Here is a 14181-nt window from a genome sequence, read left to right on the forward strand (position 1 = left end):
CAGGTGAGTGGGGCTATCGGGGTAGGAAACCTAGGAAGATGGTATGGCTTAGAGAAGAGATGGGCCAAACATCTAGAATGTACCCAAGGGAATATCTAATCTTTTGTGGCTTAGACAGGAAAGGGGTTTTACTAAATTTAGTTTACCTGTGGTGAATTGAAGCCGCTCTGGTGGGACCCGTGGCTCAGTCAACCCCTCCGACGGTTCCCAACACCTGACCGCAGTGTCCTCAGGCAGCTTCGTTATCTCCCTGTACCTCGCTGCGCCCTCTCAGACAACTTGCGACTTTACAGCACAACCTGGCAACACCAAGGTTTCCCCGGCCAGACAACACGGCAAAATTGGGTTTTAGCCCGGAACTCTCTTGAAGAGTGGCCCACTTTTAGGCCTCAGTTCGGGTTTATTGTCCCAAAATTGCTTTGTGTGTGTCGGCTGGCGCGGTTGACCTTTGGAGTGCCAAATTGCTAATGTCACAGTTGCGTGCCGCAACGATGGTACGGGATTTGGAAGTGTCCGAAACAACACGTACGTCAAGTGTCAGTAACGCCGGTTGGGCAACCTCACTCGCGGAAACCAACCCGAGATGACTGCAACTCCCCACAGTGCTCTAGTGAATGCCACCTATAAATACACAACGGATAAACAAGTGAAACTTAAAGTGAATTAAGGCTAGTTTGTTTAAACCCAAAATGGATTAATTATTTATGTGGCAATAAGAGTCAAAGGTTTTACTAAATAATAATAAAATGACAAGGAAATTATGATAATGATGGTAATTATCAAAATAACCTAACCCAAAAGAGAGATAGGAGAAAAAAGTAGAAAAAAAAAATAATAGAATAAAAAAATAAGAATTGAAAATCAAAATCAAAATGAAATGGCAGGATGAACCCAGGAGAAGAGGCAGGCCGCAGTAGTGTGTTTTCACCACAAGGGGGCGTGCTCCCTCTCTGTGCTTAACCTGGCAAACCGAAAACTTAATTCATATTAAAAATTCAAAACTTGTTTAAATTAAAATTTAAAATAAGCATGTAAGGAAATGTATAGATCAGAATGATATCTTATACTAATCCAGATACCCTAAAGTATCAGTCCTATTTATAAAAATAATCAGGAGAGAAAGACGATATAAAAGAGTGAAACGAGGAAAATAGTGATGCCGACTTAGTATCCACAAGGCCACACGATGGTGCTGTTTCCTTCAAGTGGATGTAAGTGGCTGAATGCACAACTCAATTTAAATTTAAAATTCAAACTAGTTTAATAAATGAGCATGTAAAGAAACGGAGAACTCAGAATAATATCCCATAATAATTAATAGTAACAGTGAGGTGTTACAATAATTATAAACAATCAAAAGAGAAAAGTAGAAATAAAACAATTCATGACAGGATTTGAAAAGAGAGAAAAGAGAGCTGAGTGGACCGACCTAGCGGGAGGCGGCCACTAGGTGCCGTTGTTTCCTCTAAGGGAATGGCTGAGATTTAATCTAAGTTTTAATTCAAATCTTGTTTGAACCAAACTCAGAGTAAATGTATCAGTTAAAAGCAGGAAAATGGTCTAACACAAATTAATATTCGCCCGAGCAAAGCTGTAAATGCGAATAGTTATTTAGAGTTTAGACATTAATTCACAGGGAAAAAAAAAAAACTTCAGCAGTAAAGAGAGCGTTATTTGATAACTGGCCACAAGGTGGCGTAATTGCGCTCATGCAGGCTGACGTCAGTGGGAGGCGGCGCTCACGCAGGGTGACGTCGGTGGGGGCGCGTAATTTGAAACTTCTAAACACTTAACGAACGCCCTCTGGCGTTTAGTTAATGGAATTACACCCAATTTCCATGTAATTCAGCTTTTCAGATCGCGTAACGCGCTGATTTTCTGCAACAATCACAAATTAGACAGAGGTCTCGGCGGACCTTTTGGTGCTATTAATACTGCACAAGAGAGTATGGCGGGGTTTCTTCGCCGCAAATACTCAAATGTGGACAACAGGAATTGTACGTCTGTTGCACTCCCATACGCACTTTATCAAAATAGCACTTTATGATTTAAGTGTGTTGGTTTAAAAATTGGGTAGCTAATCCATTTTTTCGACCAGGAGTTTTATCGTTAATTTTTGAATATCACTGTGGTTCACCACAAATTCAATAACGACATTTGCATGCAAGGTATGTTTAGAAGGAAGCTCGCTTCAAAACATATTTATTAATACCGGTAATACGCACGTGAGAATTCTTCGTTCACAGTGATTTAAAACAAATATTAGAAATGTATCAACTGCAGAGATATTTCTTCATCTCTTAACTGACATTTGTAATATTAAATAGGCTACTGCAGTGTAGCATTTAACAGTGCTAAAATTGTTTAGGCATATTTTAGCAACTTGTTAATATGTAACGTTTGGCCTACTGACTTTGTAGTCAGCTGGAGAGTTTGAGCGCGACTCATTCTCACAATTCACAAAAACGCGCGTGTAATGTTACAATTATCAATAGCCATAATACACATTTAACTGAAACTGAATTTGCCCATAAACAAAGTTTGAAATGCCCGCATTCTCCACCAAAACTGTAAAAACAATGGGTCGTACATTAATATTAATATTAGCTCAAATGATCTATAGGGAATTTTAATAATTAATCATGAATATGATTAATATTTTGTATGTTACAGTTACATTAATTTATCGCAGCTGAACTAGATTGATATATGAACGATTACCATAACGGGTTATGGTTCGTCATTAATACATCAATTGTTCTTATTTCAGCTCGAAGTTATGGGATAACTTTAATGGAATTAATTTAGTTATCAAACAATCTGTTTGTCCAGCGAACAGATTGTACGTAAGATTAAATTAACTCTCAAGGAAAATTATCCTTCTTACAAACACGAGAAAGAGTATCTTTTCCAGGCCTTGAAAAGACACTCTCGGTGTTTGTAGACTAAAATTAGGTTACTTAAATCGTAGCCAAGGTAAAGCATATAGCTAAGATCGAACATTTCAGGGACTAAGTAACATGGGCAATTAAAACAGAGTCAGTCAAGGACATATGGAATTTAATAATTAGACTAATACTACATCGAAACTACGAGTAGCCTATACACAGAGTAAATACATATTTACAACAGAAACATACGGATGAAAACATTACAAGACCAAACGGATAACAGATGAGATAGGGAGAGGATGAAAGGGAGAAAGTGAAACTAAAGTTCAGGATGAGAGAGATCACCGAGATGCTCTCTCTCATCGCAAAAACACAGGTAACCTTTTGAGAGACAGCAAGGAATCAAATCACATTAAAAGTTCAATAAACTTATCTTGCAAAATGGTTCTCTTTGTTGCTGAAGAACGCAGAGTTCATGCGTGTGTCCTAAGACCATCGTGCGTGTGTTTCTTTAAGAAAGCCGGGCTCGCGCTCTTGTGTCTTCTGGTGAGCGCGGTAGCGGGGTTTTCGAAAGAGTCTTTCTTTCTGAGTTGAAGTTGTCTGCTGCGTTTGCTTCATGGAGTCCGAAGACGAAAATAAAGAACATACTTAAAGAAAATTGAAAACGCTCCCAAAGGGAGCCATAAGGTCTTCTCGCTGACGAGGCGGGTTCGTGAAAGTGCAGGAACAAAAACAAGACGAAAGGAAATACAGAACAGAACTGAACGGAACGCGGAGTGTAACCGCTTTTCTAGGGCACAGGAATTTCACTCCTCCCTGGGGCTTGAGCCAATTGGAATGCGAAATTCCAGGCGGGAGAAAAGTTCTTTGTCTCACTATGAGTTTGATTTGCATGTTTTATGGCAGTCTTAGGATCATGCCATTTCTACGTTAAACAATTATAACTGCAGTAAAATGCATTTTATCATAATTTGGTATCCATATCTTTCCTACGGGTATATGGAGGTTTAATTCAAGACCAAATTTGGTATGTTTAAAAGCTACGGCCTAGAAGTACCTTCTTACTCTGTAAGATAAGTATTAAAAGTTCGATTAACTGGGAATAAGACTAACCTAAAATGTGATGTGCATTTACAAGTGGGAATGAAAATTAGACTTTTTAAAAAGATCCACATGGCATATCTATGATTGAAAAAGGGTGCACATCTGAGACATTATTCCTTTACGGTTTACAAGAATACAAAAACCCATCACAGAGAAGAACAATCATGAAAAAGAGAAATTACATTCAGGCTTACATATTTCTTCAATGGTTATACATATAAAATATCTAGGATGAACACCTAATTCTGCTCTTCTGGCTAACATTCCGTTAGGTAATAAAACACAGTTCCACACAGGGGGGAAGGGATTGCCAGAGAATGTTAGTGAACCCTCTCTAACTAAAACACTATTGATTAAAGAATACATTTCAAAACCACACCTCTAGAAAATCATAATTATATGGTCAAACAAATTAATAAAACATGCGTACAGGAAGATCAAACCCAAATCTGAGTTACATACATTAAAACTATATTTCTATAGGAGGATGTTTGTGTGTGTGTGTGTGTGTGTGTGTGTAGAAAGTTTCAAGTTTCGTTATCTCTCTGTGGTCCAGAGAGGGGAAAAGGGGGGGTTTGGAATGTAGAACTTTGCAAAGTGAAGAGAATGTATGGACTTTTATTATTCTCCAAGGTGCAATTTAGATCGTAAAAGTCAAGTTGTTCCAGTCTTTATGGAGCCTGGCGTATGATTTGTAATTTCGAAGTCAGGAGGTTACAAGCTCTGATAAGCTTAGCAAAGAACGTTTTGGGCAGGAATGTGCTTAGAAAACACAGAGAGTCCGAATTTGTTAATTCAAACCAACGACGAATGATTCGATAGCCAATGTTGTTACATGCTTTCAGAGGTAATAACAAAACCCGCAAAGTGGATAATTTTATTGTGAGATTACAACCCCTTCACACACAGGCAATAAAAAAAGGATTCGTTTTGGTAGAAAAGCTACATACAGCACCTTTAAGTTATTATTTAATTGTTATCTCATGTCATCCCTGGGTTACGTGCGCTTCCCAGCAAGTACTTTTTGTATTCTTTTAGATAAGTAAATGAAAAACAACCGATCCCCATAGGTCGGACAACAAGCCCCTATAAACACAGGCCAGAAATAGTTTGTGGTGTGTGATAAATCACAGGCTGATGAGAGAGCGGTGTGGTGGTGCATTTGTATTCCACCCAGCTGTTGGCAGACTTATATCTGCTTTGAGCCTCTCATGGCCGTAGTGAGAGGGAGAGAGACTGCATTAAGCCATTATAGTCTGACATTCACCCTGAATACAGATGTGCATACATCCATTTTAGTCCATCATTTAGTGTCAATATGCGCAGGAGACAGAGGCCAGAGGAGGTAATCATATATGCAATAAACGCACCTACCGAATCTCTATCTTCATCAGCTGGGCCAAGTGAAGTGCAATTAGGGTATCTTGGCGTAGGACACATCGCCTAGCCACACTATATAGTTTGTGCTTGTGTACGCCTGTAGATAAGCAGCCATTTTCATTACCAGAAAATGGTGCAAGAATACAGAAAGAGCTTTAATGCACTCTTTACCACTTAAGTGAGTATATCAGGCATTCCGGGTGATACTGTCTCCTTTTAAAGTAGCAGCAGACCTCTTTTATGACTATATCTGCTTACTTTAGTAAGATCCACTTACTGCAAGCCAAACCTGGCCAGCCATGTTTGCAGCAGGGGAGCTGTATCAGATGCCACCCTCTGTATCAGACGGTGTTACAGTGTTTTACTCACTCAGATCAGCTCAACAAAGTCACTCCTCTGCACTTTACCTTAAACTCTTAAAAATAAAGGTTTCAAAAGTTTCCTTCAGTGATCAGTTCTAAAATACACATTGTTTTAACGTGAAGAACATTCTAATAATCTAAGGGTACGTTTACACGACAATGATATGCTTAAAATGGAGTTTTCCGCGCACAGATGACACCATTGTCAAAACGATCCCTATTCACATGGATCCGCAAAAATGTCTAAAAACCGTGTATTCTGCTACCAGGTCATTAGATGGCACTGAAACACTATAGACTGAAAACGTAATATGCATGTGCGTGACATCACCGTCTTCAGAGATTTGCGTTTTTGTTGTTTACACAGACCGTTTTCAAAAACTTGCACTCTGAAACCCGTTTTCAAAAGTTTGCGTTTTCAGGCACCTAAACCGCTGTTGCTGTGTAAATGAACGGCCAAAGCGCATATTTTGTTTTTACGTTTTTAGTTGAAAACGTAGTCATGTAAACAGCCCCTAAAAAACGTTTCCCTCTATACAGTAGGTGCTTTTGCATAGTTTCATAGTTCCAATAACTATTGGGAGAAGTACCCGCTTTTTGGCATGTTCGCACCGCAGGAACTGTGAACAATTTCATTTATAGGAAGTTAGGAACGCCTCCACGAACATGGAAAACAACAAAAGATGGACCTGACGCCGAAGTCCAGGCACTTCTCAACGTTTATGCTAAGGAGGAAATCCAACGCGAATTTGAAGGGATCAAGCAAAACATGATTATGTATTTCTGCTCAGCTAGTGACATTGAGCATCAACCACACGGCAAACTCTATAATACTTTTTTCGTATACCGTTTACTTTCTTTGTATAACAGTTCTTTGTATTAAATAGGACTGTTAAACAGAACGTAATCTAATGATCAGGAGAATGGGAGCGTTGTGTGCTCAGAAGCTGGTGTTCTCAGCGCTGTCGAAATAAATGTCCACCATGTCATCAAAATATAAGTCCCGCACAACAACCAGAGCGGTAGGACGTAAATCTCCCCTGATAGAGAACCTTTTGTGCAACAGAAAGGTTCTTCATGAAAGGGTAACTCTCGCCAAAATGCAACCTAGGGTCTTTTTGTTAATCTACCCGAGGCAAACTTTCGTTTAAAAGCATAATTAGAATGGAAACGCCACTTTTAAGTTTGTCCGTATTTCCGTTTTAGGTCAAATTGCCTTTTGAATGAGAGTGCTTGGGGCACTTCTATGATAGCATCAAAAATCACTATTTTTAAAACACTAAGAAGGCTCGACACAACATGAAACTTTGCTCGAAGTATCACCAGGGGCTCTACACATGAACTCGAGCATTGAGAACATTGTTTGTGTACACAGAGTTTTCATAAAAAGAAAGATTTTGAACAACTCACTGTAGGCATTTTGACAGTCAAAAATAGTCGATCTCCGAAAGTGAATGAACTGACTCTGAATTTTTGTATTGCTTCTAATATGAGCCTTTTTCAAATACAAGGTCAATATTGATTTTCACTAACGACAAAACAACAAATTATCTGTGAATTTATAAGGAAACTTTAGGAGCTTTCCATCTTTACTCTCCTCCCTGTTACTTTGCATTCGGAGATCGACTATTTTTTTTTCCTAGTTTAATAATTTAATAATTTGCATTTAATAATCTAAGAACCCTTTTCCACTATAAAGAACCTTTTTGTGCAAAGGTTCCATTGATGTTAAAGGTTCTTATTGTAATGCCAATAAATAACCTTTATATATTTAGTTTTAGTGTATGCAGAACATAGAAAGTAAACATCTTGAATGTGACAGTAGAGCTAATGCTGCTAGTCATGTGAACTTACACACGTGTGATTAATTGTGACACCTGGATCAGATTAAGGTCATCCATGCCGTTAATGGCTCTTCCTCTATGTCTGTAATCTAAACACATCAGAAAAGACCAGGGGTGTGTCTCAATCAACTCCTTAGCTTGTGAATCAATATATTGTATTCAAGAATTCGGGCACTGGTAAGGACAGTAAAGGACGCTGGCTCACTACTCAGTACAACATCACTACTGGTATTTATGAACAACAGCAGAGCATTTCTTTCTGACATTACTTGCAATTTTATTTAAAGTATATTAAGATAAATACTTTACATTTCATCTAATTATAATTGTTCGCTAGAGTATGTTCATTACCCGTCTAGCGATGTATGTTTATGCTTAAATATAATAAAATAATTATTTGTATTTTTAAAAACATCTATCGCACCATCTTGTGTAGTGAGTTGGCTCACTTGATTTCAATTTTGTGCTTCTGAACTTCCGTTAAGGGAACATAGTGAGCAACGATGCTCCCTCGTTTTCATGATGCACTGTGGGAGTTTTTTAGGGAGCGAATGTTTCAGTGCCCTGGAAGGATTCTGCGATTGAGACAGCCCTTAAAATGGCCGACTCCCTGATCAGTGCCCTGAATACTGAACTAGGGAGCTGAATGAGATGCACCCCAGGTCTAATGCTCAAATGCACTCACAAAAATAAAACACTTCCTTTCTCAGAACACAACACAAATATTTATCCCATTTTCACCTTGTGAATACAAGACTAATATTTGATTAGATTAGACATGAGATTGGCATTGCAGAAAATCCCTATAACAGAGATCAGAGAAAACAAATATTCCAAGCCAGTTCTGTTCGGATGATGAGGCTTAAATAAGTGCAGTGTGGATGCATGGGCTACTTTAAAGAGATAGGCCTAGCTTTGGTTAGCTAAGAACTATTAATCTTGTTATGGATGACACAGGCTTTGCTCCATACAGAGGAAAGCAGAAGGTAGCGGCGATATGCTAATGCAGTTGACAGCTAATGCACGCTGATGATTTATTTCTAGATCAGAGAGGCCTGATGAATCTTCAGTCACCAAAGGCTTTCATTGGCACTACAACAACAAACAACTGCACAAACACTGCATATCAACACTTCTATAATCTTTTGACTCCGTTAGTGCTTTGGATCACAAAGCTCATTTTATGGTCTACTCCACTACATTTATTGGAACTCAGTGTTAATTCAGTACACATGCGGATGAAAATCATGAAATCTGTCATGAATATGCACAAAGATTATATTTCACTCCTATATAAAACAAAAACAATACTAACTTTATTTTGCATTAAAGATTTTTTATGACCATTTGCATCGACATGAATACATCGATTATCTATACATCAACTAAACCCAAGCACATGAATACATCGATTATCTATACATCAACTAAACCCAAACACCATAACTCATCATTAATTTAATGTAGTGTTGTCAAAAATATAGATTTTTAAATATGTATTGATACTGAAATATCTGAAACAATTCCCATACTCATTTCCCACAGTATCGAATCGACCAGTACCTGCTGTGCTTTCTCACACTCTTCTCTCCGACAGCGAGTTGACACACAACCGGCTCCTCTTACTCACTCGGCATAATTTTACTCATCCTCACAAGTTTCGTGCTCACCCAGAATGCATGCACATAAAGCTGTCTCTCAAAAAGCTTGAGAGTCGTGAGTATCAAATTGGTTTATGGCACTTAAATGATCAAATACACACATAATTATGTCAAAAGGCCCGTCTTGGCAAGTATTCATGTAAACAGTTTTTTCCCCATGGTATCAAAAATGGTATCGAATATCTATATTTTTCAAGGTATCGTATCAAAGTTAGACATTCCAGTTTTGTGAAAAAATAAGTTATAGTATTTTTGTAATGAATTTAATTCATTGGGGTTTAAATAAAATGATTTAAAACTAAATTTAAACATTATTTTTAGAATGATGCTTTGTATTTTTTGTTACAGTAAAGAAATTTGAAGAAAAATATGCTATCTGTTAATAAAAATGTCACAGTGCTATACATCTTAAAGGGATAGTTTTAATTTTAGTTTTTAAAAATGTTAATTCTGTCATAATAACCACATATAGTTACAAACCTGTATGGCTTTCTTCTGTGGAATAGATATTTTGAGAAATGTCTCAATGTTTTTTTTTTTTTTTTTTTTACATACAATGGAAGTCAATGCCCAGCATTCTTCAAAATGCAGAAGAAAGTCATTTGTAAAATGATAAGTACATGATGACAACATTTTTAATTCCAGTCTGTCTGTCTATCTATCTATCGTTCTATGACCTAGTTTCCTCACACATGTAGATGTGGTAGATGGTAAATTACTTCATATTAAATATATAACCAAAAAGAAAAAAACATTGGGACATCTTGAACATCATTAAAATTATGCTTTGATAAAGTCCATATGTCTCATTTGAGCTGCAGCACTTACAAATGGTAGGGAATCCACTAGAGTATTGATAATAGTATTATGCTATTATTAGATTAGATAATTCGTTTTTTTTTTTTGTCACTTCCTCTTCCTTCTGGTGATTTATTTCCTGTTTTTACACTTGAAGGCTTCTAATTCATGATCATTTTTTTTCTGTTCAAGTCTCAGTAGACCACATCTACCACTGTCCAGTACAAGACACACACACACACACACACACACACACACACCATTTCCTCTGAACACAAAAGAAATTCTCCACTCTCCAACACATACACATAACTAATGGCATTATAGCCTCATTGGCCTTTGTACACAGACTCTATTTCTATTCACAGCTGTCACTTTTCTCTTGCTTAAAGCAGCAGGGTGGCAAGATCAAAACAAGGCACCAGTGCCTCAGTGACAGCTCATTATCACAGACAAACACCCCCTAAAGTGACTCCCACTCGAACCTCTGCCATTTTACTTCACCGCCTCTCCCGTCACTCTGACAGCAAGCACACTCTCCCCATCTCCGAACGCCAGCACTCCCGAATCCGACATTCAGAACGCTTAGTGCTGATCGTGACCTCACTGTGGCTATGTTGTGATTATATGCTGCTTCAAAATCTGGCTGTTTTGACTGGAATTGTTTCAGTTTACTTCTCTCGCCAAACATTTCCTGAATGCCTGCCCAAAAGCTTTTTACATCCCAGTGACTCTGCCCTCTGCGACTCAAAAATAGCTTCCAGAAGATTCAGGTGGTTCCTCACAGCATCTGCAGAAACACTGCTGGGTTGTTTTAACCTGTGCAGACCTGCAATAACAAAACAACAACAACAAAAAAAAAACAAAAAAAAAAAAAAACCTGAGGAGTACAGTACCTTTCTAGGGAAAATATTGGCATACATCTTGAGCGGCATGCCTCAAAAGTTAGATATGAGGTCACGTGCACTTAAGGTTGGGATTTGACCTCATATCCATTGTCTAATCTTTACTGACATGTTTACATTCATCTAGTTGAGTCACAGATCTATTGTGTTTAATTCATCTGTCTTAGCTGACTGAATTCAGAGACAGGTCAGGCAACAGATGGCCACCCAAGCCTGAAAATACTCTATACCAGTCAGAGCAGATATACTATACAAATCTCCCACAGAAAACAACATGGATGATTGACTGAGAGATGTGATTTAACCTTTTACTTCATGACATCAAACAAAGTCATACAAACTAAAAGAATAATAAACATAGGATTACCCTTTACTCAACCATACACATATACATAGCTTTCAGGTTCCTCTCATCTCTATATTTAAAGCAAAAAAAAAAAAAAAAAAACAGCACAGGAACAAACCAGAGACATGGCTGCTCCTCCAGACAGCTGTAAACAGAGGCATATTAGGTTTCACCATCTCAGCACAGCTAACATGTCTCCTAATTCCTCACGTGCAAAGTCACACATGTAACGCCTATCTCAAACAAGCAGCTTACATGCATATGACTATAAATCAACTAAAACTTGCTGTGATTGCGACCTGCTAGTTGCATAATTTCAAGGAAAGCTCAGTTTTACTCTGCACTGCAAAATAACTCAATGAGTGTGATAATCTTTTTTTTTTTCCCCTTTACAATTCCTTACTCAAACAATCATGCAAGCTGTGGGAATCATTGCGCTCTTGCTGTCTTCTTGGCTCCATCTCATCATATCATGGGTCTAAGCTCAGCAAGAGTAATTAAACAAGTCTGAAGGACTTTCTGGCATTCTGGCACCACATTCAACAACACAGCGCAGGAGATTTAGGAGCTGTCCATGGTGCTGGAAAACGTGCTCATTTCAATGTTACGCAATGAATGGAAATCAATGCTATATAGTAAATGTTAAAATGGCTGGTTACTGTCAACCACAAGGCCAATATGCAAGCAGCTTCATAAAACAATAACACATTAAATATGCAGTTTGTTACTGTACTGTAATATGAATATGCAAATATAAAGTATATAACCCTCTTTCCTCATATACAGTCTTGTCAGCATGACATAACCACAGTTTCCCACACCCCTATCCAGGAAGACAGTGCGCTCGGCCCTAAGAGCTGCTGTGTGAGCCATAAATTGAATTATAGCACCACCAGCCAGTGGAAGAGGTGCTGCAGTTCAGTTACCCATCTACTCTGTGTGAAAAAAATATACAGCAGCTTCATATCAAACAACGTATCTTGTATTGGCATTTTGTGAACTTAGGAACAACAATATATATTAGCAATTGCATTTATTTTCAAGTAATTCAAGACAAAATTGCACATTTATGTCAAGGAAACTGATGGAATTTTACTTAATTTAAAATAAAAGATATATAGAAAGATTGCATATTACTCTGCATTTAGATCTAAAATATTGTTTAGAACATAAATTATATATAATTGAAACTTTATATAAAGTGTTTAAATAATAGTAAAAAAAAAAAAAAAAAAAGAGTTTCACAAATGAAGCATGTGGGGATAATTGTTTTCTTGTGAGAACATTATTTTTTTTTTGTTTAGGATCATCAAAAAGCTGCATACAACTCAAACATCTGAATATATCCAAATACCACTGCGAAATGGTTACAGCAGTTCATACCTCTCATATATATATATATATATATATATATATATATATATATATATATATATATATATACTGTATGCTAAAAGATGGAACTATAGGAAGACAACTCCAATCTATAAATTCACATATTTTACAATATTTTGCAAAAATAACAATATTTTAGAAAGACACACTTTTTTTTTTAAATACCACTTTTAAGCCAAGTTCGCATGACTGGATACGCCTTTTGTATCATTGACAGAATATGTGCCAATGTTGAAGAACATTACTTCATTGCTTCTGATAGTGAATATTTCACAAAATAAATAAATAAATAAATGAATACATACATAAATAAATAATAATAAAATAAAATAAAAATGACAGAGAATGTCACTCTTATTGTCATCACTACTTAGAATAGAGCAGATTACGGATGTGGGTGCATATAAAATAATTGATTTTGATCTAGTCTTTCAACATAACCCCCTCCACCGCCCAACACACGCACACGCGCGCGCACACACACACACACACACACACACACACACACACATATAGCTACACAAACCCATCCATCCCATTATCTGAACTATACAAGCACTCAGACCAAATCATGGCTTTATATTTAATGCATGAACCAGATACAATATGCTGTGATAAACCATCTCAATGTAGCTATTTCTCATTTTTGAGCGCAAAATAAAATATTATACCTGAAGATATATATTGACCTTGTCTAAAAACCAAAGCCCGATCAGCCAAAGACATCTAGACACTCTGAAAAGAGATTCGGACTCTCGGCACCAATTCTTTAAGGTCGAGAAGGGACAGTTCAATGTGACAAACCATTCAATATTCAGACTGAAAAGTTTACCTAGCAGAAGGAACACCAGTCCTGCTTGAAGCACCGAGGGTCAGAGGAACCGAATCTTCTCACTTGTCATATTTTCCCATGTTGTGCTCCACTGGATTCACACTAAATTCAAAGGTGCGCGTGATATGAAGGCATCCAACACCCCAAAGCCCATATCCAAAACCACTAAAATCCAATGGGATATTTTTTTTTCCTTTCGAAGTAATGGATTGATATCCCCAAATAACGTACTGAGGGACAGTCAAATTCCTGCGCAACGTGCCCAACGCCCCTCAAGGAAGCTAAGTACTTGTTTTCCCCTCAGAAGCGCGGAAGCTCGTGCCATTCTCCTCCCGCCCGTCGACGCACCTCGCTCGAGCGCGAGCTTTCGTCCGCATTAAACCCGGGAAGTCAACTCAAATCTCAGCAGGGAGACCTTCACACCACCGCACCTTTACAAGTACTTCCCCCCAGCTTAATCCACACAGTCACTGACCGACTGCCTTTCGCGCCAGCCCTCCATCCAAAAGGTATCAAAAGTGTCTTCTCCTCAGGCTGCGTACGCTCTCCACACGCGACTGAAGATGGATTAATAACTCGAAATTTCTCCGATAAGTCGATATAACACACAGGATGCTAAAAAATGTAAAGAGAGGTCTAATTAATTGCACATGAAGCGGGAAG

At 37.8% G+C, this 14181-nt stretch overlaps 1 protein-coding gene across 1 annotated transcript in view; it reads right to left on the reverse strand.

Moving 5' to 3' along the window:
- The window catches only part of lrfn5a (leucine rich repeat and fibronectin type III domain containing 5a), a gene marked incomplete at its 3' end in the record, with an annotated part of 72818 nt that extends 59280 nt beyond the window's left edge, over positions 1-13538 (reverse strand). The window contains exon 1 of the mRNA XM_081347474.1: positions 13519-13538. The remainder of the gene's footprint in view (positions 1-13518) is intronic.
- Between the last annotated feature and the right edge of the window lie 643 nt (positions 13539-14181).

This window comes from Scardinius erythrophthalmus, assembly GCF_964197995.2.
Source record: "Scardinius erythrophthalmus genome assembly, chromosome: 19".
NCBI classification, from domain to species: Eukaryota; Metazoa; Chordata; class Actinopteri; order Cypriniformes; family Leuciscidae; genus Scardinius; species Scardinius erythrophthalmus.